The following is a 27,540-nucleotide window of genomic DNA, read 5'->3' as shown; positions in this document are numbered from 1 at the left end:
GTTTTCTAAAGATGGCTTCTTGTTGTCAAATTATCAGTGATTATACTGCTGTTGAAATGCTAGAGTGAGTATCTCAAGTGCCACTTGAGTTGTAACAGCAGATTTGTTGGCGAGGGATGGAGACAGCGCGAGAGCACAATGCTCGCCCAGGGAGAGGTTGAAGCTGTCACTTTGCTCTTTAATGGAGACAGGAAAGGTAATTAACAGCTAGTGTTGTGTACAGATTCGTATTTCATGGGGAGGATGACTCATTTTGGCTCTGAGCAAGTATGAGAATGAAATTAAACCAATGCCTGGTGTCATGCCAGCAACTTTGGCATTTTAAAAATATCTCCCCTCTTTGTCCCAACCAGAAGCTGACTATATTTTCAAAATCAGTATAAGCTTTGTGGGAACAGGGTTTTCCAGCCTGTCTGCAGGTGAAATATGAATATAGCTTTTATTTTCCTACTTGCATCCAAACTAATTCATTTAGTAACTGCACAGTGTGCTGTATGGCTTTTCTGTGTGTTAACCTGTCTCCATAGAGGTCATGAAGTTGTACTAGCTCAAGGTTAGATTTATCGGGGCCGTCGGGGAGTTTGTAGAAGAGTGTACTGGGCAGGGCCAGCAGAACAGGATACAGCGGTGACATGGGAAAAGGCTGCAGTTACTCTCTTTATCAGGGTGATGCTACTGTAACCACAGAGCTTGAATTTCTTTTAGACTCTCCTACTGATAAAATAGTTTAGGGTGGCCAATACTCAAGTGTTTATTACTCTGCTTCCTCGCTGGTCTGTTCCAGCTACCTGGGACTTCTGTACCTGGGGGAGGTCACTGAAATAGCTCTTCTGGAATAATTCTTACTTGTTATAATCATTAGGAAATACTAATTTTGGTAAAACTTAGAAATGGAGATAGATGCTCACAGTAAAGCTTTTCTCAGGGCTAATGCTTGGTCCAAAGAAGGGTCCAGATCCCACTGTGAGGATTGTTGTGCCTGGGAAGGACGAAGAAGGGCAACACTGGTGTTTGGTCCTTGTGCATAGTGCTCCCTCCTCAGAGCCGTTGTGATATCCTGTGGATGGGTATCACTTTACTACTCAAAGTACTAGAAATGAGCCATATTTTGAGGTATCCTAATATATTCCAACATTATGTTTACAGTGTGACTTTTTTTTTACTTTTTTTTTTGTAAAATGTGGTAGAAATCTTGATTTGTTAGAAGAAAACAACATCCGTAAATACGTTTTTATTGATGGACTGATTCATTACCCGTGCCGCAACTCTTTTCCAGAGTAACAGCCCAAATCCGGTCCCTTCCCCCGCCCCATTCGTTTTACCACAGCAGGAACAGAATTCGGATAATGAGGGCATGAGGAAAAGGTTACCAAACAAAGCTAACAGAGTTAAATTTAGAGAAGGAAGAGCTAACAGGTGGCCAGAGAAAAGGAAGGGAGGAAGACTTTGGAGGCACAGTGAATAGAAATGTGATTGCATTTGTGATGAGGTTTTTATAATAGAGAAAATTTGGGGAGTAAAATAAACTCTATAAAGAACTATTTAAAAATGTATTGTTTGCAGAAAAATGTAATCAATCTAACTGACAGTCAGGAAGGTCTATTTAAATTACAGGGCTTTTCTCCCTTGCACTCTTATCAAAATCAGCTTCAACAAATTGGGAAGGGTATAGAAACACATAGTGAACTTGTCTACTGACACATTAAAGTTTCCAGTTCTTAACCGCATTTTGTACCTCTTTCCCTTGTTTTTATGCTGTGATCTGACCTGCTTTGGGTGCAAGGGTTCATCCTGGGATGTTAGCATGTTAACACCAAGATCTAAATGCCTTCCAAACTCTGCATGCTTGTGTGTCTTTGTAGTAGTTTTCTCTTTGCCTCAAAGCCAAATTTTATCAAAGTAGTAGTGAAAAAACAGGGATCTAACAGAAAGTCATCTACCTAGTGCTTTCATTTGGCATATTTGTAATCAAAGTTATCTTTGTGCCATGGACTCCTAAAACAGAGATTAATTCTCCACGTAGGGGACTAAGATATATCTAAAGAAAAAAACAAAAGTTTGGCCCAAATTCTTCCAGGCAATGCACTTGGGCTCAGCTCTCATGATGTGAGAGAACAATGTCCAAAAGAAGAATTTGGTTCACTCTGTATGACAGGAGTGACTTGGTGACCAGCTCATCACTATGTTTGAGAAGTGATATCGAGGCTTTCTTAGGGTGTTATTTTATATATGAATCTTGAAGAAAATTCTGTATCTTGGCCAAAAAAACAGCTTTCAATTTTTAGATTGGAGAAATGGGATTTATCTTTAGCATTAGTTGTCTGCAGTGTTGCTTTTGCCTATCCATCAGTGCTGGCATGAAAGGGATTTCCCTCCAGATGCGCCTAGATCTTCATATACGGAGTCTAAATGAATCCTCATATATGTATATCCTGCATATCACAGGTATCTGAAGTTGGACGAATGAATCCCACATAAAGTGCTTATTGCACTGAACTGCAGTTTGGAAGTCTCAGTCACACAACATTTAAGAGGTTTTTGCCAGTATAGGAGTATTAAGGCCTTAGGCAATACATTATTGCTTGTATTCAGTGGAAGTCCGATAAGGATTGTTTTCTGTCGTCTTGCAGAGTTTGACTGGATTAAGGAGGCATATAAAGACAGCTCTGGATCACTGCTTGGTTTTATTTGAAGGAATAACTTACCTTCCTACTGTCCCTAAACTGTGATCAGTTGTGCATTCATATGGCCAGGGTACTCTTGGATCATCTACGTGTGTCCTGTGGCTGGCATTTCAGAGCACAGCACTATCCTGAAAATGTCATTTCAGTCTCCTTTTGTGATTCAGGGACAACTTCTTGAACTTCAACATGATGGAAACTGACACCACTTTCAGAAATATTGATTCTGAACTGGAGCATTTAGGTAGTGACACAGCCATTGGTACAAGGACGATAACAAGGTTTTTCTTTCTCTCTCCTTTATTAATCCCTGGAAAACATAGGCCTGGCTACCTCAGTCAGCTTAAAAAAGGAAAATGCAGCATACAGCCTCTTTTTTCACTCAGGGGAAATATGTTTATTTCGGACATCCTTTTTGTTCAGGGGATTGGCCTGGCCTCAGATGACCTTTCATTCTAATTCTGTCCTGACTTTGACTGATGCTATCGCTCTATTTGGGGACTGACTAATTAAGGCTATCCTATCTGAAATCAGTTTGCTTTGCTCTTTTTTTTTGATTATTTTGAGCTTGAAATGTAGCAGTGCACCCCTATTGTAGAACTTATTTAAGGTGTTTTCTTTCCCAGAGCTAAAAACAAATCAGATTAACATTCTTCTATTTTACTTTAGAGTTTTCCCAGATCCAATCTACCTGTCCTTATTCAACCAGATCACCTTGTTTCAGATTACTGTGTTGCTAATTATACTATTGATTACCTCTTCCTCCCATTCATTCTTTTTTTTGGGCTTGCTAACCAGCAGCTTGAAATTCTGCAAGGGGAGTTTGCATAGCATATCCTTCAAATTACAGTTGGAAACTATTACTTGGACAGTTACTTTAGAGGCGTTCTAGGAGGTCATTACAGTTTTTGTCAAGAACAGTTTAATTCTCTGCCATTTTCCACTTTTGTTATTATTGTGGATTGTCATGGGAGCAGGTTAATTTGGTCCAATTTCCTTGTGTTCTGTCCCTCATCTCATGAATGCAAACATGTGAAAGCTGGACTCTGCAGAAGATTAAACTTCTGGTGACAAGTAATTCTTCTGACAAAGATTTTAATGAGAAGAGAAAAAGCCCTAAAATATCTTCTTTCATTTAATAAGGATAATCTAAGAAGTGGTATGAAAATCAGCAGAGGACAGCGCTGACCTCTGTCTGCTGGTCACGTTATGAGCCGTGCTGTGACTGGCCTCTCAGCATGTACAGGCAAGAAGACGACTCCATGGGCAGGCAAAACTAAAAGCACAAAAGCCACAAATTAAAGCACAAAAGCCACCTATATAGGAAGAAAGGTCCTCAACGGTGATCTAGGAGAAAAAGGGTCAGTGGCCATGCCCAGCACATGGTGCATGGAGCCCACCTGTGCGTGAGGGCTGGTCCCGGCGACCTCCCCTTACAGCAGCTCAGCTCCGCACTGTCCCCAGTCCCAGCTCACTGCTAAGGAGGGCACAGAAATAGCCATCTCTTGGTCAGGACAAAGTCTGTCTAGTGGCAGATGCATAGAAAAAGGCACAAGAAACAAATGGTGAGCCTGCCCCAGATAAACACTTCCAATTTTTAGCAATGACCAGTTTAGAGATTTTCAAGCCAGGACTGGCACCCACACCTTTCTGTATCTAGTCTTCGTGACTTTGTCTAGTCTCTTATTGAATCTTTTTGAAATCCATTGTCTTCTGCAGTAACCGTTGTCAAAAGGTTCTGTAAATTAACCGTGTTAAAAAAAAAAAAAAAATTATGTTAAATGTGCCTGCTCATTTCATCAGGTTCCCCTTTCCCCCCCTTTATTAGTGGTGAGAGGAAAATTATTTGCAACTTTACTTATTCCTGCTTTACTGATCTCATACTCCCCCCCCCTCAGTCCGCTCTTCTACTATGATCTAGCCCTGCAGAACCATTAAGGAAATGAGGAAATCCCCTGTTAAGTGGGATTGATCAACTTGGAGCTGCCCCTCATGGTCAGATTCATCAAGCAGCTCTGTGGACCTCAGAGGCAGTGCTCTCTAGATGTAGTAGTTTAACCTATGATATTGAAAGAGGCCCTTCATAATTGGAGGCATTTACCACAGTCTTGCCTTTCATATGTACAACCGTGTGTACGTACTCATGCAGGTATAAGCGTGTTTTGTAGGATGACTTTCTTACAATGTAAATCAGTGAGATTGCTGTCACTTGCCAGCTCACCAGAAACTCTTGCCCATCGCTCTAGAGAGAAAATCATTACTCTGTGGGAGTTTATTGATCTCAGAGCTCTGAATGATATCTAATTCCAGCCCTGGGTTTCTCTCGAGACTTGTTTCTTACTGGATCATCCCTTGACCTGTCCCCACAGCTTAACATTCTTTGACCAGAGGAGCAAAGGATAAAAATAGAAATCATATTTCACCACTTTCAGTGAGATTGCCTGCTATATTGTTTAGATGTGCATGCGAACTTAGCTCAACAGATCAGTCAAGGGTGTGTTTGGCCTTCCTCCTGTGTGCCTTATTGACTTCAGAAGAAGCCAAACATGTGCAAAGCATGTGCTTATGGTTTCTCCCTGGATGGGAGTGAGAGCGATTAGCCTTGCAGGTGGCTCAGTTGTGACCCAGTGCCTCGGGTCCAATGGGACTAAAGAGGCTGGAGATCTTCCTGGTCCCAACTTGCTGGATGACCCTGGGTAAAAATTGCTTCCCTCCTTTGTGCTTCCAAGTTCCCTGTTTCCTAAACTGGTGTAATAACATCTCCCTCCTTTGTAAACCATTTTGAAATCTATTGCAGAATATCCCTGTATAAGTCATAGGCATTACTAAAAGAGACCATCAGGGTAGCAACTAGGAGATTACACCCCATATTTGAGAGGTTTTGTTGTTGGGAACTGGCTTGTTTATATGTGAAGAAACCAGAATTTTTATAAGGAGAATGTTTTCCCCAGGTCTGGATGCTCCCAAAAGCAAGACTGTTTCCATCAGGTATTAAAATCTGACTTTTGCTTTCAGCAGCAGGCAAGGATGTGTGTTATTACTGTACTCGGACAAAATGTCACTCAGGATAATACAGAGCTGCAGACAAGCATTGCTTTAAAAGCAGGCCCTTGTCTCTCTGTATTTCCTCAGAACGCTGAATGTTTGGCTAAGCTCCAGGAACTTTCCAAACACAAACAAGCATTTATGTATTAAACCTTTTTATCAGGCTACGCTCTGTCTGAGCTGAGATGTGGGCAGCCTTTCTAATATGGTGTATGCAGAATTGTTAATGGCTTTCCCATCAGCCTGTGCAACAAAAATAACAAAACTCTTAATATTAAAACACTAAAAGTTTTATAGATGTAAACTGCTGTCTTCCCCACCCCTTGCAGAGATTCCAAGTACCCAGAACTAGAAGCACAATTAAATGAGTTAATCACGAGTTCAGCAAAAAACCCTAACATTTTCCCAAGTAAATGGATTGCTGCATGTGTATGGTGAGAATATGAAAAGCAGATTGAAACTTTTGACTGTGGCCTATGACTGATGCTGGAGTGAACTTCAGCAGCGCTGGCCCAACGTTGTCTCTTGGTCAGTGAGCTAAAGTTCCACCAGCCATTTGGTTCCTTATATCAAGGGAGCTGTTGAACTCCGGACAGCTTGTAGGTAGCAAGTAATAACTAAACTCTTCTGGCTGGCTTTGCTTGATGGATCATTAGGTCTAGTGGGTAGAACATGAGTCCCTGAGGCAGAAGATGGACGCTGGTCTTTAGTCTATTGTTGACCTGCTGTGTGACTTAGGCAAATCACTTGCTGCTTTGTGATTCCTTCCTCTCCCACCTTCTGGTCTGTCCTGTTTCTTGGGGTTGCTGGACTTGCAGGAAAAGAACCTGCTTAATAACGCTTGTGCAGTTGATAGCATAAGATGGTCAACAATTTAGAAGAGTTTCTAAATCCAATTCTAACAGAAATAGCAGTAGCTCCCTTTAATAGCAAGGATGAGTGGGACCTGGGAACTGCACAGCACTGCGTGATCTCTGTTCCACTAACCTGATGAAGTGGGTGACTCTACTTGAGCAGTTGCAATCACACTGGCATTCCAAGTTGATGAAGTTTGTTGCAAAAATCTAGTAGATGATTTCAGGGCTGTTACTCCACTCTTACCTTCAGCAGACTCACTGAAATGATTAAAAAAAAAAGCATTTAAAATACATATGTTTAAACACATAGATATAGAATTGAAGATGCAATCTATTGTTCTCTCCTTAGTCTACATGTTTTATGTCAGTGAAATGATCTCCAAAATAAGCTTCAACTCTGAATGCATACTACAGCAAAATCAGGCCTCAAATAATTCCTTGAAATAGAGTCTCATTGGCTGTGAGCAGTACTTTGTATTCACAATCTGAGCTGTGTTGACTCATTTTTCATAGATTTATAGGTCATGTGCTGTCCTCTCTGTCCTTAGACAGGAGGAAACAGTTCTCAGAAGAGGAGTTTCAGTGTAAATGTTTGCCTTTCTGGATTCAAATTTCACTTTCACCAAATTATCTTATTTGTGTTTCAACAAGTAGGTAAATAGATGTTCTTGAATAGTGCTCTGCATGCATGAGAAGCTCAACAGAAGTGAGCTGCATGTGCACAGGTATTGTAGGTGGCAGGGCTGTGGGCCACACTTGCATTTCCTATGTTCCCTGCACCAGGGAAAGTCAACGGATTTTCATCACTAGAATAGCTGAGAGGATCACAATAGTAGAGAAAAAAATGTCAATGAGCCCTGGAGAGCAAGGGTGATAGTGGTAGCTGTTCAGGAAGCTGGATTAGAAAAATCCCCCTGGTCTCTTCCATCCAAGTTGGAAGTTTCTGATGGGGAGGACCTTTCTAAGTGAGCTGCAGTCACTGAAATGGGTTCATGTCCTGGATGAATGTGGCTTTGAGGAGTAGTCTTTGATATACTACACTGTCTCTGGAAAAATCAAATATTTGGGTTCAACTGTAGTTCATTTTCAAACCTCTAAGGGATACTGGAGTTTGTGGTGGCTCTGTCTCCTTCCAGGAGTATTTATTTGTTCCTCACCCTTGTTTCTTGTTGGTCCCTGTTAGCATGCAGCTCTCCTTGCATCTAAAGATGAAAAAAGCTGTATATCTGACAGGGCTATTGAAAGTGAAAAGGGGATAAAAGACTGCTAGCTGGGAATAAAGCCAATGTTGTGTTTCTCAGAAGGTACCCTTCTGAAGTGTAAGTGCTCAGAAAAAGAGACCAGATGTTGTATATGTGTGTATGTTTAATGTAACTTTGACTGACTAGCGGTGAAGTGATAAAGGTGGCTATTTTTAGAAAAGGGGATTGGGGGCAGGTAGGAGAAGACAAGTTGAAGACTGAATGCTCCTCTCTGTTTGTACTTTCTGCCTGTCAGGGAGGAGATGAACATTTCAGCTGACTGATCTTTGGGCCAGAGCAGCTGTGGCTAGTTGACAATAGACACTTTAAAACAGAAGTTGCTTGAAACACTCTCAGTACAATCTTTCTTCTTAAACAATGAGGAGATGCCTTTAACATCTGCTCTGGCTTGGGACTGCTTTCTATTGCATGTTGGGAGTGCTTCGCATCTGCCCAAAGCAATGAGCCTCCCACTGGAGAGCAGATCAGAGCAGACCTCTAGGCCTGTCCAACAAGGAGGAAAAAATGATGCTCAGCCAGTTCTTCCCCATCCCACTGGAGCAGCTGTCTTGCTGGGACTTGCGTGGGCACCCCAGGTTTGGGAAGTGAGCGGCCATCACAGTTCCTTGTGCAAATCCTGCTTTTTGGAAGGCCTGCCTACGAAGTAGGGCATGCTCAGAATTGCAATAGAGTGTGGATCAGTCCCTCTGCAATCCAGAGGTTGATGTTTGAGCACAACAGCCAGCTGCAGTCCTCCCAACAACCTCTGCACCGCTGGAGGAATTGATACTAAATTGTCGTCAAACTAAATCGTTGTCAGTCTAACAAGAAGGAAAAGGCTACTCAGACCCTCTTGAAAGGACAAGCAAATCCAGGCTCTGCCAGCTGTGCGTTCTTTGTTCGCCTCCGTGAGATGGTGCTGTCCTGCATTTCTGCCCTCTCCAGTGCCACCGATGAACCTGTGAATCCTCAGCTCTCGGGGGCCTTCTCCTCTGCACAGGCTGTGAAGCAGCTGTCTTCAACATGCCCTGAAGTGAGAACGTCCACAGATCTGTGCTACTTCTGAGTTTAAATGCATGAAAGTGAAACACGCTGGCCCCAAAGCCTCTTTCTATTCTTCCTGTTCCCTATTAAGGCAGTGCAGCAGCTCTTGGTTTCCCCTGAGCTGGCGAATGCAGTCAATGTGACCAGAGAGCATCCTTTCTTCAGCAGAGACCTAAGGCCAGGGGGAATCCACAGTCATGACCTAGGTCTCTCTGGGACAAGTACTAATGCCCCGTGTTAGCAATCCTCATGTTAAACTGTTTGCAGACATACAGCTGACATGACCTTGCTGAGTTCAGAGGAGTAGTGGCGGGAGAAGTTTCCACTCAGTGGCTGTGAATTATGTGCATCGCCGCTGCCGTGGTGCCTCGCAGAGACTTAATTCTGTTTCTGAACACGTCTCTGTTGGCAGGATAAGCTGAGAACAGAACAAGGTGCTGGGGCAGAAGAAAGAATTGGCTCAGTGGTCTGGGAAGGCAGAGGTGTGTTTTTTTTTTTAAGTCATTTTCATAAACAACTCAAATTACAAAACAAAGCTATTAATGCAAAAGTAGCCTGACAATTACTGCGGGGGGCAATGAGCCACTGTGTTTTCCAGGGTCAAAAACTAGTGCTCTGTGCAGCTTTAAGTGAGCCGGGTCTCCCTTTCAATGTCAGTCATTTCTGTTGTATTAGAAAAGAGAGTGAGCAAGAGGAGAAAGGGAAGAAGGAGGAACCTCCTCGGAAACCTGGGAGACTGCACTGGAGCATGAGCCATCCCGGGGCAAATTAACAATCTCAGCGTTGTTTGTGGGTGTATTGTTAAGGAAGTGTTTCTAAATAATAGCTCTGTTGCAGTTTTTCCATGTAGAAAGCTTACTTAAGCATGATTTCTCCCAGGACACTTAGTGCTTTTCTTTTCTTTGGGCAAACACTGAAGGATAAAATGGATCCATCCACAAAAGCTCCAAAAGCTGCTGCTTTCACCGGTGGAGCTGGCTGTCACCTGGGATGACCAGGAGCATCACTCATGGAGCATCTCAGTAATTGGACTTTGCCAAGAAAGAAGTAAATAAAAGGTACCCAGTAAGGATTGCTCCAATAGCATGGATTTCACAAATTGAAAACATATTAGCTTCTGACAGCTCTGTTCTTCTATAGACAAAACAACTACATTCCCAGGAGCTCTGTGCTAAAGTTTTAAACCTTTTCCCTTCTAGTGAATTCTCTGTGCATCTAAAGAAGTCTCCTAAAGCCTGATTTTCCACTGCTATGCACCCTGGTTTATCACTCACACCATTGCCAGGCAGGCTTAAAATGTTCCTTTGCATCTGATTTGGCAGCATTTTGCATCCACTTGGCGCTGGGGCACATGTTTGCATCTGTTACTCTGTTGAGTATGAGGCAGTAAGAAATCTGGCCCTCTAGGTATCATTTCTTACAGCTGAACCCATAGTTAGATATATTCTCTGGGACTCTGCAAGATTTCAGTTTGTTTCTTCTTTGTTTTGCTCATCCTGTGCCTGCCGGTAGAACTGAAAAGGAAAACTTTAAGAAAGTTTTAAAAAGAAAAAATGTCAGCTGCATCTTAGAAACACATTTGTAGTTTGAGTTTGCAGCTGCTTCGTGCTGCCGGGCTGTGCACAGCATATTCCAGACTAGCGAAAGGCTGGGAGGAAGGAAACTTGTGCGGTAGTTAGCGTTTCATAACAGCCCTTTCTCAGAGTGGTAGAGAGCAAGCTCCGTGCTTTGCATTGCTCTGCCAGTGTATAGTTGAGTGAATAGGCGTCTTCCCCAACTCCCCCCCCCCCCCCCGATGAATTTGGCTTATTGATTTTCCGGTAAATCACTAGAAAACTATTTATGACTTGGCCTTCCTTGTATGACTTCTGATCTGGCTGCCAGTTACACCAAATAGAAAAACTGACAGCAAGGCAGATCTGTGCTCCCTGTCTCAGTATAAATTGGGGCCATTTTTTGCCTAGTGATGGGACACAGGCAGCCGCTTTCAGTATCCGCAAAAAGCGGAGGTAGGTGCAAGGTTGTCCTGTTAAGCAGAGGTGAGCAGAGCGTGAAAGACTATCTCAAATCAGGAGACAAGCACAATAATCTGCTAGGCTCTAGCTAAGGAGTTTTGGGGAAAGCTTTCTCTCTTCGTTTTGGGTCTTGGGTAGTTGCTAAATGGAGTGAAACACTGGGCTTATATTGCTAGCACAGCTCTGGCCCGCAGGGATGGCAATGCATGTGGGATTACCGCTGAAGGCAGGGGTTGCCTCAAAACCAAAAACAGAATCAGCGTCTTCTGTTGCAAAAGATGTGGAGCAAACAGCATCTCCAGATACTGCTGACTAATCTGAAGCCACCAGACTTACCCCTGCTCTGAGCTCTGCCAAGCCAGTCTAGTTTGTCCTGGTTCTGGAAGTCAAAGATATGGCCTGGACAGACTCAGGTAACCACCATGGTTCAGCAAGTACCTCTCTAAGCTTCCCTCTAACTTCCTACCCTGAAAGGGACAGAAGGAATCTCAGTTCAGTGGTACTTTGCTGCATTGCTTAAAAACAACAACAACAAAAAAAACCCCAACAACAACAAAAACCCCCAAGGTTCCAGCCAATTTCATCCCTCAAGCCTCAGCTGGGCAGCACCTGAGAATATTAGAGAAAGTAAGTTCAGCTCCTGGGCCAGCATCACCTAGCCCTGGGTGTTAAGCAGCTTCTCTATAACCAGCATGAGAAGTGCGTTGGCTTGTCCCCGTCTCATTCTTGGCTGCAGGAAGAATCAGTGCAGCCTGTTGGTCTGTGGGGGACAAAGAAAGCAGAGGCGAATGAACGGAGGATGTTGAGAGAAGGATTTTGCATGGCAAAGCTAAGCACAGCATCAGTTTAGAAGCGGGCGGAATTTTTAGGAGAGCCCAGGGAGTGATTCTAGCATCCTTTGCTGCCTGGAAAGGAAATTTTTGCGCTGTGATACACAAAGGAAGGAACAATTAGGGCCCTTTTCTCCTCTTTTAATGATGGTGCTCGGCTCTTAACACCTCAGCTGCGATTAGGCAGCATCAGCACAGGTTTCAGAAGCTGTCACATGTGCAGCTCCTTTGCAAAGCCCTGCTCTGCTTCAAGCTGTGAGACTGTCACTCTGCACTCTGATGGTAGCTCTGGAGAGATGACATCGAATTTCATGGTTTGTATGTTTTTTGTGCTCTCTTCATGCCTTGGAGAAGCGTATGCTCAGGCTGCTGCTCTTGACCTGTGACTACAGGAGAACTGTGATAGCTCATCTGTGCTTGGAGGTAACAGAGAGCTCTGTTTGCAGCCTTTTGGGAATCTGATGGGCCGCTGTCGAGGCATTTTCATGTGGAGGTCCCCTGCAAATGTCCTAACCTTGTGCAAATCCTGTCTGGCCTTCAGTGATCGGATTCATATCTTGGGAAACTTGTGCTGCAGAGAGGAACCCAGGAATTTGTTTTTATTGAGTGTTTCCAGACACTGCTAGTTGGCTTTGAAAACTTTCACTATAATTATTTTTGATTATATCAATGTTTATATGCTACTGTGCGTACTATGGACCAGATGGCACAACTGTTGTTACCTGCATTGCAGATGCAATTTGGCCCAAATGATGGTGTAAGTCACCCACAAGTGTCCCCCCAGTGTCAGAATTAAGTATTAGCTCTGGTGAATATTCTTCTTCCCCCCCAAAAGATGAAATGGGGAAAAAAAACAGATATGATGAAAGGAAACAAGGAAATAACCAGTACAGCTAATACAAGGCTAATCCTTGGCTGCAGCTTTGGGCTTTTGCAGCACAAATTAGACAGCAGCCTTCAGACTTCACTAATCATCCCCAAAGAAGTGGTCCCAGTCCCCACGATGGGATTACAAGAGTGCAAAAGCACAGAGCCTGTGCCATCTTTGCAATCCTTTCCGTCGCTGTGAGTTGCACTGTGCAAAGATATGCTATAGACAAGGCTGTGCAGAGAAGCAGGGTGAAGACAGCGGGAAACTTCAGTACTGCGCAAAGTGGTACGTTCCCCAGTTCTTCCACATAAGGGATTTAGTGTGGGCACTTTGAAAGCAGGCATCTGGATCAATTTAGCAGCTGTTGTACTTGTGTGATACCTAACACAGAGGACATGTGATGGATGAAAAGCAAGAATTCAGGGAGGTAGTATGAAATCATCTGTAATTAGAGCAGCTAAAGCTCATGACTTTATCAAATGTCTTGGCATATTTGGCAATGTTTACTAGAGTCCTGTGATTATGCAAGGCTATTCCTTTGCAAAGAAAAAAAAGATAAGTGTTGTATTTGAACAGCAAAGCATTGCAGCGTGGTCCTTAAAATTCAAACAAAAGGGAATAAAAAGAAAGTTGTATGTGTCTTTTTGTTTTAAAAATACATCCAAAATGCCCTGACTTTAACTAACCTCCTGATTTTCTGGCCTGTACTTGAGTTCTTGGAGTCAGTCGTTCTGGATCTTTAGGGAAAACTGTAATAACAAGGTTTCAGCTCTGCACTGTTTTTCAGTATTTCATGTTTTCAAAGCAGATTGTCCAAAGAAAAAAGTGTAAAACCTCTCTGTCTGTCACAGGCTTAGGCTGTAAGCTTTGCGGGATTCGAAAGCTGTTTCTAGCTCTATCACAGAAGTGTGGGTTACCTCTCTGGAGGATAAACTGTATTGTATATTGTAACTGCAGCTCCTGTAGAGGAGAGGAGAGACTACCCTGGAAATCAGTGCAAAGCTTTTAGTCCTTTCTCTGCTTTTTGCTGCTTTCTCCTAGATGCTGTAACTGCTTTGGGAAACCAGAAACTGCTTTTAGAAGAAATGAGACAAACAGCGAAGTAAAGCTCAAGGATGCTTTAAATGAAGTGTAACTTCCTCACACTCCTTCCTCTTACTGTGTTGGAATATAAGTGCAAAAAGAGAAATATGAAATGCAATGAATTTTAACCCTTTCTTATATCAGTGGATGTAAGGAAGATACAATAGATATAAGGCTGGGATCTGGATTTCAGGAGTCATTGCTGTGTTAAGTTTGCAGATGCATTTCCTCTGATTTCTTCTTCTGCAGTATACTGTTGTATTGCTGCGGTCAGCTGCATTCCCTCTTTCTGCAACTGCTTTATGCCTTCCCTGCAATAGGAATGCTGAATTCAGGATCAGCATTACAAAAAGCAAATCAGAAAAAGTATCTGCATACAAATGGCTTTGAAATAAGTGAGCTTTTCTTCTTTGGTGCAGAGGTCTTCAGAGCTGTGGTACTGCTGTGAATACTTTGTTTGCTTAGCTTCTCGCAATGCATGTAGGCAGGAAGTCCATTTGCACTGAAATCGAAAGAGCCCTGTGATGGGACTGGACCTGGGAGCAGGATTACTGGAGACTGTGCCTATCTCTGCTACTGTGCTAATGGGTAACCAATATAGTGGGTAAGTTGAGGCATGGAGAACTTAAGTGGTTAACCCCAAATGCTAAGGACAGGCAGAGATCTGCCTCTTTCCTGTGTCGGCTTCACTTCCCAGTGGTGGTCTGGGATATTTGCTGATGGAGCAGAGGCAATTCAGTTCTCCCCAACTGTTCCTTTGCTGCCATCTCTCCTGTGTGTCCTGGCATGCTCGTTGTGGTGTTTGATGCCAACTTTGTCTTTTGACTTTTTGTCCTTGGTGTCTGCAACTCTTCCAAGTTTAGCTGAGCCTTTCAAAGTGACAGCCAGGAATTGGGCATCCGTATCCTAGGGAGATCTGCTGGGATTTGGCAGCATTGCAAAACTCAGCTTTGGTGATGCTTTTGATGCAGTTCATACGAGGCGTATGGCTTTCCAAGCCTACTAATGCCTGCTTCTCCCTTTGCACTTGCTATTTACTGCAAAACATGGTTTGTGATTTGAGTTTTTAGTCCTAGCAAGAGCATCTGCACCAAGCTAGGTGAGGTGATTTTTGAAGTCTTTTCTTATGAGCCAGACTGATTATTCTGGTGTCCTCTTCTTACCTCCCAATATTTTTCATGTTGGTGTCATACTATGCACGAAGATATACATGGGTCCAGTTGCCATAGTCAAATGGAATTTCAGTTCTTGAGGACTTTCCTGAAGACTTGGCTTTTCATGGACTGCTTCTAGGTTTCCCCAGGGGTCTTCAAAAGAAGTCAGTGACTACTAAACTTCTTGTTGTCCATATGCCTTCTCGGCCTTTGAAATGCTGATTGTTACTGGGCAGGGGTGATGTTGCTGTAGTATCTGGGCATTACTGACTCCAGTAGGTTTGGCCAGCTTGAGCTTCCTGTTGTGGTCTCTGATATTACATATTCTTTGGTTTCGAGTAATTCAGCCCTTCATGTTTCATGTAATAAAACAGATACCAGGGGTTAATGCTTCTTCTTGGTTCTCAGCTGCAAAGGTTCAATTTCTGACCCTTTCTAGAATGGACAGAAATTTGGAGTAGGTGGAATTAGATGGTTTTGTACCTGGATAGATTTGCTCAGCCCTTGCAGAAAGTGTCTCTTCTGGACTGTCAAATGGTTAAGTCTGCTTGAGGATAGAAGGCCAATATTCATTATATTTTGCTGCGTACAGCAGCTCCATTAAATGAATAGACTCCTGTATGCAGGATTTAGGGTCAGCATTTTCTCCAAAGCATTTAAATAGAGTGGGGCACTTTTAAAATAATTTTTGCAGCCATCCACTCAGAGGTGGGCTTGCTCCAGAGCAGTCCTGAGCAACCACCTCTCTCTTTGACTTCAGAGTTGGTTATTTCTTGCAGGAATTTAACTTTTGCTATTGGGGAGTGGTAGGGGCTGCTCAGCTTAGACCAAAGTTCAAGCACTTCCATTTGGAGGTTGAGCAGCATCCTAAGAGCCCAGCACAAGTAGTCCTGAAGATGTCTGATTTTATTTAGAGTACACACGGATAGTGTTTATCAGAAACCACCGCAGAGCCCACCACAGTACCACTGTTATGCAGGTGAGCACTCAGTTTTGCAGACACAAAGGGGAGTCAGGGCAAGGTTTGCTCAGAGCCACAGAGGAATCACTGGCAAAACCAGGACGAGAAGTCTCCTGTTCTTCCTCTTTCCTTACTTCTCTACACCACGTTGTGGAATTGGTTTGTGACCTGCTTCATTTCCTGGCTTTACTAGGCAAAGAAAAACTCTGCTGTACTGAAGTTGAGCCACGCAAGGCTTTGAGAGCACTTGTGCATGTCTTGGGATCCCACCCCTCTTAAATCTTGGAGTTTCACAAACAAAGATCTGTTGAGTTGTTTTCAGAATTAGCTTGTTGAGGGTTATTTAAATAGACTTGATATACTTGGTGCAGACATCCCTTTCCAATTCTTTCTATTTTGTGTAGTTTGTGTTTCCCTTATGCTTCAAATCCATCTTAATAAAAAAGAAGTTTCTCTTCTACCTACACTTTCACATAGTTTCAATATATGTTAGTTCACTGTGCAAGAAAAAGCTAAATGTTATTATATTTCCTGTTTACTGCTCACTCTTATAATACCCCCCTTAATGAAGTGAAATAGAAATGAATTATGCACTCTCATTTGTGGTTGCAAGTTGCTATAATAAATACTGCAAATGGATGCTTGAAGGGTGGTGTATGAAAATTTTTTGAAAAGAAATGATAGGAATAGTGGAAAAAAAGGAGCCTTTTTGTTGGCTTGAGATAGTGCAATAACATTTATGACTGAACTATGCAGAACTCTTTGTAGACTCATCACTCTCTTTGTATTCATATACTTTGTGTTTAAAAACTGCTTATGTTCCAAAATGCCATTCAGGTGTTACCTCGACTTTCCTGTTAGAGATGTGAAATATGTTTTAAAAATAAATTTTATTTTAGAATTTGTTTGCTGTAGGAAAATGAGAAACTTCCTATATAAATCTTTTGGCAGGGACCATAGGAAGAAATGTTGTCTATAGGATACAGAGCGCAGGACTGGTTTTGAAATCTGTGAAGCACAAAGTTGATTTCTTATGCCTAGGACAGCGTAAATACTTCATTTAGTGTAATTTATCATTACTTACAAACAAACAAAATGTTTCAAACACTTATTTTTAAAAATCTTTCCAGAGTTATCCAAGAACAACACCCTTAATTCTAACTATGCCGAGAGTCAGAGCTGCTTACATAATTTCTTTGCAGAATTTGCAAATTTATTTGCACTCTCTCCTTCCCCTTCACCCCTGCCTCCAGCAAAAAACTGCTGCTTTGAAAAATGAGAAACAAATGGAAGAATATCTGAAAGCAGCTGACAAAAAAAATCTTGGCCTGAAATTAATAGGATTGGTCATGTGCTTCATATTATTCTCTTAAATATTTTGTTGAATTGCTGCTCAGACAGTAAGATCTAGAGTGATGGGGGTCTAAATACTTTTCTTCTAGCTTTATTTTCTAATAACCAAAATGGAACTGACCCTAATTCTTCATTATGTGTTGGGTTTTAATAAAAACCTTTTATTTTGGGGGGGGGGGGAGATGCATATTTTAAAAGCTTTCTGAATTATGCAAGTATTACATTTAAAAAAAATCATCCTCCTTATTCTTTTTGGCATCACATTTTTTCCTCCCCTGTTTCTCTTATTTTTCATTACTAGTTTTGACTGCTTGGCTCAGTTGTGGGAGTTTATCAAAATAAAAAATGTTTTGTTTTAGATAAGTGTGAACATCAGCTGTGGAAACGATTAAATGAAAACAGAAGTGAAAAACAGTTCCTTTAAACAGCAGCAACTAGAGTGAGAATTTTTTCTTTTTTGTGGGTTTTAAACTGCTCATCAAGTTTGTAATAAAATATTCTATTTAGTTGTTACAAGCCCATCCTGCAGCCTTTCCTTATTAGTTTACAACTTTGAGGTTCCTCAGAGGAACTCGCACTCCTGTTAGGTATGGGAAGCACCAGGGCCAGTTTCAGGATTTTGAGACTCCCAATATAGACCAAGTCCTCGCTGCTCTGGAGCAGTAAGCCATGCCTCCACACCACTGTGAGCAAGCCTGGTTAAATCTGGATCGAGTATGTAGTGGCACGTTTTCCAAGATCTGGAGCAGAGATGGTGTGTGTGGACTCTACCATGCAACGAGTTGCTATGTTTTCCCAGTGAAGCCAATTCGGTGCTACAAGGCTCAGCTAAGGATGGATCTGAGACTGCTGATGTTATATAGCTATAGACCCAGTGCCACTTTTTACCATGCTGGGTGAGTTTCAGGGACATTTTGTCTTCTGCTCTCAATATGATGGGCCTGCTGGAGAGCGAATTCGATAAGCATGCTTTTCAGTTGATGATGATGGAAGCAAAAGACTGCCATGAAATCACAGCAAGGATCCTCTCCCCCTCTTTGCCTTGCACTCTACCTTCATTTATCTGGAAAAGCTTGAATTGCAATCCCATTACTGTTAACCTTTTGACTGCTGGCATTTTACCCAGAACGCTCAGCTCCAGCTGGCAGCGGAAAGGAGAGGATTTGAACAACTCTGCAGTGATGAATTGGCATTGGTGCTTCACTCAGTGGCTGCCCTCCGGAAAGCAGAAAATGCAATGTGCAGCTCTGCAGTCTTAATGCTGTTTCTGTCTAGGTGGTCACCTGCAAAAGCTGGAAATCCAGGAGCCAAGAAGAGCCAACTGCAGCACTGGAAGGCTCTTCCTGCTAGGATTTTTCTTTCTTCCCTCTGCAACTAACTGCTTCACCTCTGTTTGTACAAGGAGACAAAACTCCTCACTGTCGTGGCAGCAGCCACCTCCCAGACAGTGATGGCAAGTCGGGCTGGGTAGCTTTGCGTTCTGCCAAGGGGCCGTTGCTGGATACAAACACCAAGTTACCACACCTCTCCCTAGGGCTGGCGCCTTCCCTTGCAAATCTGGGACCCAACCTCAGAAAAACTTGTTTTCTAAGCCATGTCAATGGGTTCCACGGTCCCTGGTGGACCCTAGTGTCTGTATTAGCTCTGTTGCTCTGCTTTCAGTCTTCCTCAGAGCACCTCAGCACTGTGGATGCCCAGCATGATGTACAGTGCAGTGCTGGCCAGGCCTTGGGGGTGTAATTGCCAGTCTGTCCATCTGCTAGGCGCAGGGCTGGGAATATTTTGTACCGGCTTTCTCTGCCCTGCCAGTATGGCGCACAACAGGATATATCATAAAACACGGGGGTGTGTTGAAGTCTGGTCATCTTGCTTGGCAAGGGAAGAGATGTTGCCTTCAACGGGTCCATCCCTGTGAGCTGTTGGCAGATCTGCCTGTGATAATGACCATCGCACTGTGAATCTGCTGGGCTCTTGCAGATACCTGTCTGAGCACGAGCAGCCTGTGTTCTGCGATGTTCATTATTCTGCTCTAGAGAATCATGCTAGATAAATGTCAACAAATGACTCAGTATCCAGTTAATGAAGAGAGGTTTTTGTTTAAAAGAGCTTATTGTCCATCTCTTCTGCATAAGAAACGTAGTTTTTTGCCTAGCAATGTGGCAGAATTTACAGATGTGCAAGTACTGTGGACAACATCTATTATTTAACTTTCAATACCATTAATATGAATTAAATTGATGGTGTTTGTCGGAATGTTTTATGTGTTATAGCAGATGCCTTAGGGAATGGCTTTTGAAAGAGGAGAATTTCAGGAAAAGAAAGGTTGGTTTAGCAGTTGGAAGGAAAGGACTCTGGGGAATTGAGCTTAGTTCTCAGAACTGAGAACGGAATTTGGTTCTCTGTATGACCTCACATGAATATTGCAAGAGCAGAGTTTCTATGAACTTGTCTCCTATTCATACAGCTTTCTGAAGCAGCTAGCTTCCAAAACAGTTCAGGTAACCTAAATGAGATATTAGTTTAGTGATCTTGTGTTCTGCTGAGGAAGAAAAGTGAAAATATGGGAGCAGATGGCTGGTGAAACACATGTGTAATTAGTCTGATATGACCAAGACGTGTTGGCTCTATTACGTGTGCGCTGCAAGATTGATTGCATAGTGGCATAATTGGAATTTCTCACTATTATCAAAGCTAAAAGAGTTCCAAGCAGAAGAAAAGGACATATCTGGTGAGATCCATGCATATGATAGCTTGAGGTGAGTTGTTTTGAAAATCTGACTGTAGTTAATCTTGCTGTGCTTCAGTTTCTGTTTGTAAAATAGAGATAACAATTTCCCACCACCACTCATTTTGATTTAAGCCAAACCATTTGGTTTGTGAGTGAATGGCACCAGGTATAATAGGAGCTTGATCTTGCCTCCAAGGGCCTGCTGCTATGTAATACTCATGAGTGCTGTGCAGTAAGAAGATGAGGAAGCTGTTTGGCATGTGAGGGCTGCAGTCATACACTCAGGTCCTGGAAGCATTGGGTGGCCTTATCACCTGGACAGGCTGGTGGTTTAGAGGTTGAGTGTCCTGCATCCAGTGACTGTGCAGCGCTCTCTGCCCCCATCTGTTGAGGGGGGAAGGGGGGGGGGGAAAAAGCTTGAAAAGAAGAGTTTAATTTGAAAACAGTGGAGGTACTGTAACTCCGATTCCTCTCTCTGCCAGCTTTTGCAAATGCATGGCAAGGCCCCCTCCGCAGCTAGCATGCTTGGCAATACCTCCGTCACTTGTTGTTTTGTGTTTGTGTGGGCTCTGTGAATTGTGGTGCAGGCAGCAGTCTTGTCTCTCTTCACCCCTCTAACATTTCAGTTCTTAAAACAGTTTCATGATCCTGATCAGGAAGGAGGAAATAACCTCTTCTTCAGTTTTTTTTAAAGAAATTGTGTGTGTGTGTGTGGGGGGGGGGAACACAAAATCCAAAGGCCTGAAAAGCAAGTTGCTAGCATTACACTGAGGCTAATGTGAATGACTCTGAGACCTAGATTGACCCAGATGTCCGGCTATAGTAGCGCTGACGCTACCACAAGTGTGACAGAGAACTGGGCTGTCATCCTCTCCTCTTGTTTCTCTTCTGGTGTTAATTTTACATACCGGACAGTGAGTATTCCTTTAAGAAAAATGTTGACTTGTGCAGCAGGCTATGTGAAAGAACCTCTAAAAATACCTATATATTGGTACTAGGTTAAAAGTGATAGATTAGCCAGACTGCAGTCCGAAACCTTTGATTTCTCTAAGGAACGAGTAGTCCTTGCACCTTCCCCCTCCACCACTCAAACAATAGATGCGCAGTATGGTGCAGAAATGACCAAACTGCCTATAAACTGGCTCCCTGAGAGCACGTCTGAGTCTAGCCTTTGCCAGACGCAAAACTCGGCGTTGCTGATCCGGAGTTAGTCACAATTTGCCTGCCAAGGAAATATATCAGTATTTCTTCTGTAGGGGGAACAGATTGGCATGAGAGTGTTCATCAGTCCCCCCTGGCTCCCCTGCTTGGGCTTGAATGTTCCTGACGCTGTTGCTGTTGAGTGCAAACTATGCCGATGGCTTACTGGTTTTATTTCTTAGGTTGTGTGGAGACTACTTGCTGAGAAACACAGGAAGACTTCACCTTCCTCTTTTGCATTGGGCATCAAATGGCAATAACTTTCTAAAACTCTCTTGGGCCAGGCTAGGGCTGAACTGATAAGGAAGAAATTTTCTATCTTGTTGCCAATCCTCAGACTCCCACTGTTGCATTTTTAATGTCAACTGCACACAATCTACAGATACGGACCATGTCTTTCTGATTTCTACATGCCTCTGAGGGAGTGTTCCCTTTGAAAATTCAGAGCTTCTGTCTGCCACTTTGGCTTATATATTCTGGCTGTGTCCAGTAGTGGTTTCTGTAAATGTTGGGCCAGTGGAGTAGTTAAGGCTGCAGTTTATTTCAGTAAAAAATATGCACAGGGGTTCTTCTGAGGAGCAAACTCCTCAGACTGAAATCATTTACAGTGTAAGCTAAAAGGTCACCAACCTGTCAAAGTCTTCAGGGCACTGGTTTTTCAAGTCTTTGCTCATAGCAGGATGAACTCTAGATTGATCCAACCTTTTCATAGTTCCTAAATAGTAATATTGGTCTGTCTTCCTTTCCCTTGGATCCAGGCCTAATATTAAGACTGAAATTTGAGAGAGGCTCTTACAGACTCAACTTCTGGGGCAGGAGATGAGAAAAAGAGCCTTTTCCTTAGGCATGCTTGCCAAGGCAGGGTTGTTGCCTTCTCCAAGAATTCCTGGGACAGGTGCAAGACACCAGGCCACAGGGGTCTAGGAAGCCTTGTCTAAAGAAATATCCTTGCTACCATTGCATTGTTTGCACATATGTAGTGGGTCTTGTGGGGAGAGCTGTGGGCTCCACGGGCAAGGCTCTGGGATTCTGTCTCTGGGTCTGTACCTCTGTTCCAGCTTCACTGCACAAGTAGTAAGTGCGATAATGTTTTCCTTCAGATGTAGGTGAGGTTAAAATGTTTTGAGATCCATGAATGAATGGTGCCCTGCAAATACTGAAGCTCCATCTGCAATTTCTTGAGAAAACATGTCATTTTTTGTAATTAGCATGGGGCCGGGGGAGAGCAAAAGCTTTTCAGCTTTGACAAAACCTCCAGTTTTCCTGGGAAAAAGTTTCTCAATTCTAATCTCTCTCTCTGACCCAGGCTTTGATCAGACCTACTCACCAGCAGCAGCTTGCTTCCTTCTCAGGGCTCTTGCTTGGTGATGGTACAGTTGGGATTCCTGCTCTGCATTACAGCATTTATTCACTGTGAAACCACTGCTGTGGGCAGATGTAGGAGTCCACCCCAAAACAGGCAACAACCAGGCACTTGTGTATGTGGAAGAGAGCCAGAGTATGAACTTAACTTATGTTGTTTCTATCCCAGGCAGGTGCCCTTCTTTTTTATGAAAGGTTCTAGGATGACCTTGATGAAAAATGGGAAAACTTCTGAAATCCTTGAGAGATTTCTCAAGCCCCTGAATTTCTTCTCCCCAATTCAGCAGTAATGTCCATGACACGAGATGAAGTTTGTCAATATTGGAGTAGGGTAGATCTTCTGTACTCAGATGAAAACTGGTCTCTGCTGAGACTCTGAATGCTGGCTTGTATGCTATTACTAAGTTAATGCCTATCTGAGGAAACTTTTCACTAAACTTCCACTCTCTGCAAAGCAAAAAGTGTGGAGATGTTCAGCACGTAATAATCTGGTATAACATTGAATAGGTAATTTGTTCTGACAATTTTTATGTGCAGAAAAAAACCCATCATCAAATGTATGTCACACTTTCTGACCCTTCTCTGTGGTTCATTTACCTCCTGGAAGAACCACCTGCTTTCTGCTTTGATGCTCCGTTTGCTGTACTTGAGGGAGGAATGATTATAGTGGCATGCAGCCACTGGTTAACTTCCTTCCAGATGTGTGCTCCATATGGTTATCTTGAGAATCCACCCCAGACCCAGATTTCCTATTTAACACTGACAGGCTTGACTCAAACTGAAACACAATCCTGTATTGTACTTTCCTCCTTTCTAACTGGTAGCATCCACAGCGTGGTCTGTAGCCAAGCATAGTCCATAGAAAGCTATCTGTTGTCTCACTGGTAACATTAAAGATTAGGGCATTAGCCTCTCATCTTAGAGCATGTCTTGATCCATACAAATAGCTACAGTCTGCTGCATTTCATGAAGATCAGAACTGACCCTCTGAAACCTGGTGTGTTGGTACTAGAGCTACTGTTTGAGCAAATATGAATGCTGTTTTTAAGCATTCACTGGTCTTCTGCAGAATAATAACATCTCTCCTTGTTGCCTTTTTCATGCTTTCTGTTCCATCTCTCTAAGCCTTGTCCTCCTTATTTCTGAACTTCCACTGGATATTATTTGTTTATAATATTTATTTGGTAACAACTAGTGTAGCTGAGTGATACAATTTAGCTCTGTGAAGGCTCAATCGTGGTGGAATGCAAAGTGACTCCTCTCATTTCTTTCAAGCTCTGGAACACTGAAGTGAAAGAAAGAAAGCAAGCTGTGCTCCTGCCCTATGTTTGCTTCTCTGTCCCTGCCTTCTTCCTAGTAAAATTCTTGTAACTTTTTTTTCCCCCTTTAACATGGAATCAATGATTTTTTTCCTAAAGTTCTGTTGATCATCTCAGAACACGTAATAAAGGTATGCTGAGCATGCTTTTCTCAAATCGCATCCCCTGCCAGTGCGATACTAGATATAATGAAGCACATCAGATCACTGCATTTCAGCGTTGGTGCTCTTGACTTAAGGTCAAGTAATATCACGGGATAATGCAAATCCTCTGTAAGGGGATGTCTCTGCTGTGGCACCAGGATACCATGCAGATCTGAGTTTATTTAGTTCAGGGCAATTGCTCAGGCTTGTTTGGAGTTAATATGCTCTTTTTTATTTACAAGTTATAAATGACCTTGTTTCTTGCTACCTTTCCTCACTAACCCAGCCTGCAGCCTGCTCCTTCCTCCTGTAGTGATGATGTACACCCTGGAGGCCTTTGGCTTTTCGTGTCACGAGTGTAACTTGAAACCATCCCCTGGGCAGTGCTGGTGCTGTCTCCCTCCCTCGGCAGAGCTGACAATGCTGCATATTGCAGAGGGCGGCAGACCTTCGCTTGCCCAAATCAGAAATAGTTTGGCATCTGAAGCCCCTTCAGCCACTGCAGTGTGTGGGGCAGTTTTGAATAGCTGTGGGGAAAAGAGTGAAGATTGGAGTGCCCCAACAAGCTCTGCATTAGGGAATTTGTTGCTTACCTACTGGGTTACAATATATGGGGCTGTGTGTGTGTGATTTGTAGCATTTAAAGGTAGTACTGCTGGACTACGGGAGACTCAGCTTGGTACTTTCCAGATGAAATCAAGTGGTCCTAACAACCTCTCAAACGACAGGCTGCTCTGACGTTGCTCACAGCCCAAACTACAGCCGACACAGGCAGGAAAGTCTGGTGCTCAATACTGTTGCTTTTAAAAGCCTTCACCCATGGTGCTGTGTTTCATAACACCCTCTTGGGACCCAGCCAATGCAGCAATTGTTTTGAGGATGTAAAGTGTGGCCAACGCCATAAGCAGGCGGGGATCCCCAGGCTGTGGATGTTGGGTGATGGAGGTTGGGTGTGGAGGTTATGCCAGGGAGTCTGCTGAAGCCCAGGGTCAGCTGGAGGTACAGGACCCAGAGAGTCTTGCTCCATGGTCACAGCCTGAAGATGCTGACTTCTGGAGACTGGTGGCTGGAGGGCCCTTCTGCATGCGATGCCACAGGAGGCGAGCAGCACTGCTTGCTGCTTTGATGTATTCTTTCCCATCAGGTCTTTGAGAGTATTTTTAATGCTTTATTCCAGGAAGTATGCCAAGCAAGGGCAAATATGCTTCTTATTTATAGGCCTTCTTATGGCCTTCCTTATTACTGTCTGGAGTCCATCAGGGTAGGCATTTATGGACTGCTCTGACCTTTTCTGCCAGCTGAAAGAATACAGACCCTGTGGTTCTCCACTGACCTTCCAGTGTACTCTTCCTTGGAAAGACAGAAATAAGAAAAAAATCCCCAAGGAGCCTCAAAGGGAAAAAATATTTTTCTCATTAAAAAAAAATCCACAGTAAGTTTTCATAATTGGCATAGAAAGTAGTTTTCTAGGCTTCTTGCTCCCTTTGTCATGGGTGTGAATCAAACAGGCAATGATTTTCTTTTTGTCACCACAGTTCGGGCTGATAGGAATAATTTTTTTGCATGAAGCCACTGCTGAGAATATTTCCAATATCTCCTATGAACAGAGGCAAAACTCCCACAGCAAAGACTCCATTAATCATTGCTACCCTGATCTAGATTGACTTATTCAGTGCATGAAGTAGATCATTAGCAACACAAGGGATTTCCCCTCATCCAGTGGTGGAGAGATCAGTGGAAATAATAAACAAGTGTGAGCAAATGGGCAGGCTGATTAGCACATGCACATTTTTCTTATGCTCGGAGACCTTTGTAATGTCTTCCCTGGTTTTAGGTGCTGTTTATTGACTCTTGTGTGGTAAAAGGTCAGTGGTATCCCCACTCTAAGGGAGTTCTTCTTATCATAGATGGTATTTATGCTTGACTAAACTTCAAACAACTTTGACCTTTTTATTTTATTTTTTTAATTTACACTTTTTTGGGGGCGTGGGAGGGGATGGTGGTGGGAAGGAGAGGAACTGTTCTGCCAGCCTTTCCAAGAGTCACCTGGGGAGCTGGGTTTTTGCAAAGGCCAGGTTATCTCCTTCAAGACATAATTTCTCTGAAAATAGAATTATTTAAAACCTAATTTTCTTACTTAAAAACTTGAAGTCTCTTGAGTGCATGTGAGGCAGGTGCAGATGTCTTCAGACACATGGGAACTGTTTGCTGGTTAGTTTAAAAATTTAGCTATTTGCATGCTTCATTTTGAGGTATGTAAAATAAATGGAATCATAAATCACTTCTTAAATATTCTATTTGGTGCTGGGTGACTGGAAATAACAGATGGATGCTTACAGGTGGGATTTAATTTTGCTCCAAGTTAGCCATGGGTTAGAAACCAGTACACCAGATCTTAGCCCCCTAAAGCTTTTGGTCTATTATCACCTGTCTTGGGATCTTTGTGAGGCATAAGACTTGAATTAAACAGGTAAAAGCTGTAACCCTGGATCAGAGCCACTTTACACCTTGAGGCAGTTTAGGTCCAAGTCTGGCGGACTGTTCCCAACTTTCTGTTTAAAGCTACCATGAAAGTGCTGAGTTATTTAAACTGTAGAGCACAGCTATGATTTCTGCCTCTTCCAGGAACTCACTGAAAACAATAACCTTGGAGAACAGGAGAGTGCCCAGCAAACATGGTACGGACCAGATAGGTCAGAGTTTTAAAGCTCACTTGCAGACTCTCATGCTCCTCCTGGCACTGTGTGCAAGTTGGTCTTGCTACACAGAGGGAGATAAGACTCAGCGGTGGCTGTAAATGCCTGTAAGAACCAGAGGTTTGCATTATATCCTCATTATGCGTCCGTCAGTCATGCCAGTGTTTTTCCTTTCCTTGTAAGAAAAGGAGAGAGTGGGGAAAAGAGGTTGTGGCCCTCTGCCAGGAGGCATGTGCTCTCCGCACACCTCCCCTGCACGTGGATGGCTGCTGCAGGGTGAGATTAACTCACTGGGAAGGGTGGAATGGCACAAAAAGACATGTGGAGTTTTCCCATGTTTTCTTGCATAAGTAAACATTCACTGAGATGTAGAATTGTACCCAGCAGTAAGCCCATTAGCTTTAAATAAAGTTTCAACTGTGGACAGCTAATGAGACCATTCTCCCCTGAGCATATTTCTAAGTAAGAAGAAAGCAGCTTGCAGCAGTGTCCAGAATTTGGACTGTTGTGCAGGCAGTAGCTCTTCAGGTGATCTGGGTGCATGCACATGTGCATGCATCAGCCACAGTGCTCACCAGTTCTCCTTGCAATGCTAACACCACTGAGCTGGAGAACTGTCCAGTGCTGTGCTAAATAATGCTTTTGTTGTGCTGTGTATCAAGGCAAAACATACCTTGTTTTTCTGGAGATTTGCTGCGCCTTAGGATACAGCTGAGAATATTACTGTGCGTATGGAGAATTGCAGTAAAAGATCATAAAAGCTTTACACCATCCGGACAATTAGAAGCATTTTCTTTTTTTAATTTATCTTTAATTTAAATTACATTTATTTATTTATTAAATTAATTTTTAAATTTCTTTATTAAATTTATCCCCCCCCCAAAAAAAAAAGGCCACCTGCAGCTAATGAACCAGTTCTGATCTTTTAACTTGAGCTTTCTAAAAGAGTTTTGGCCC

The sequence above is a fragment of the Apteryx mantelli genome, chromosome 14 (genome assembly GCF_036417845.1).
Source record: "Apteryx mantelli isolate bAptMan1 chromosome 14, bAptMan1.hap1, whole genome shotgun sequence".
Classification (NCBI taxonomy): Eukaryota; Metazoa; Chordata; class Aves; order Apterygiformes; family Apterygidae; genus Apteryx; species Apteryx mantelli.
Note: the sequence above shows the minus strand (reverse complement) of the source record.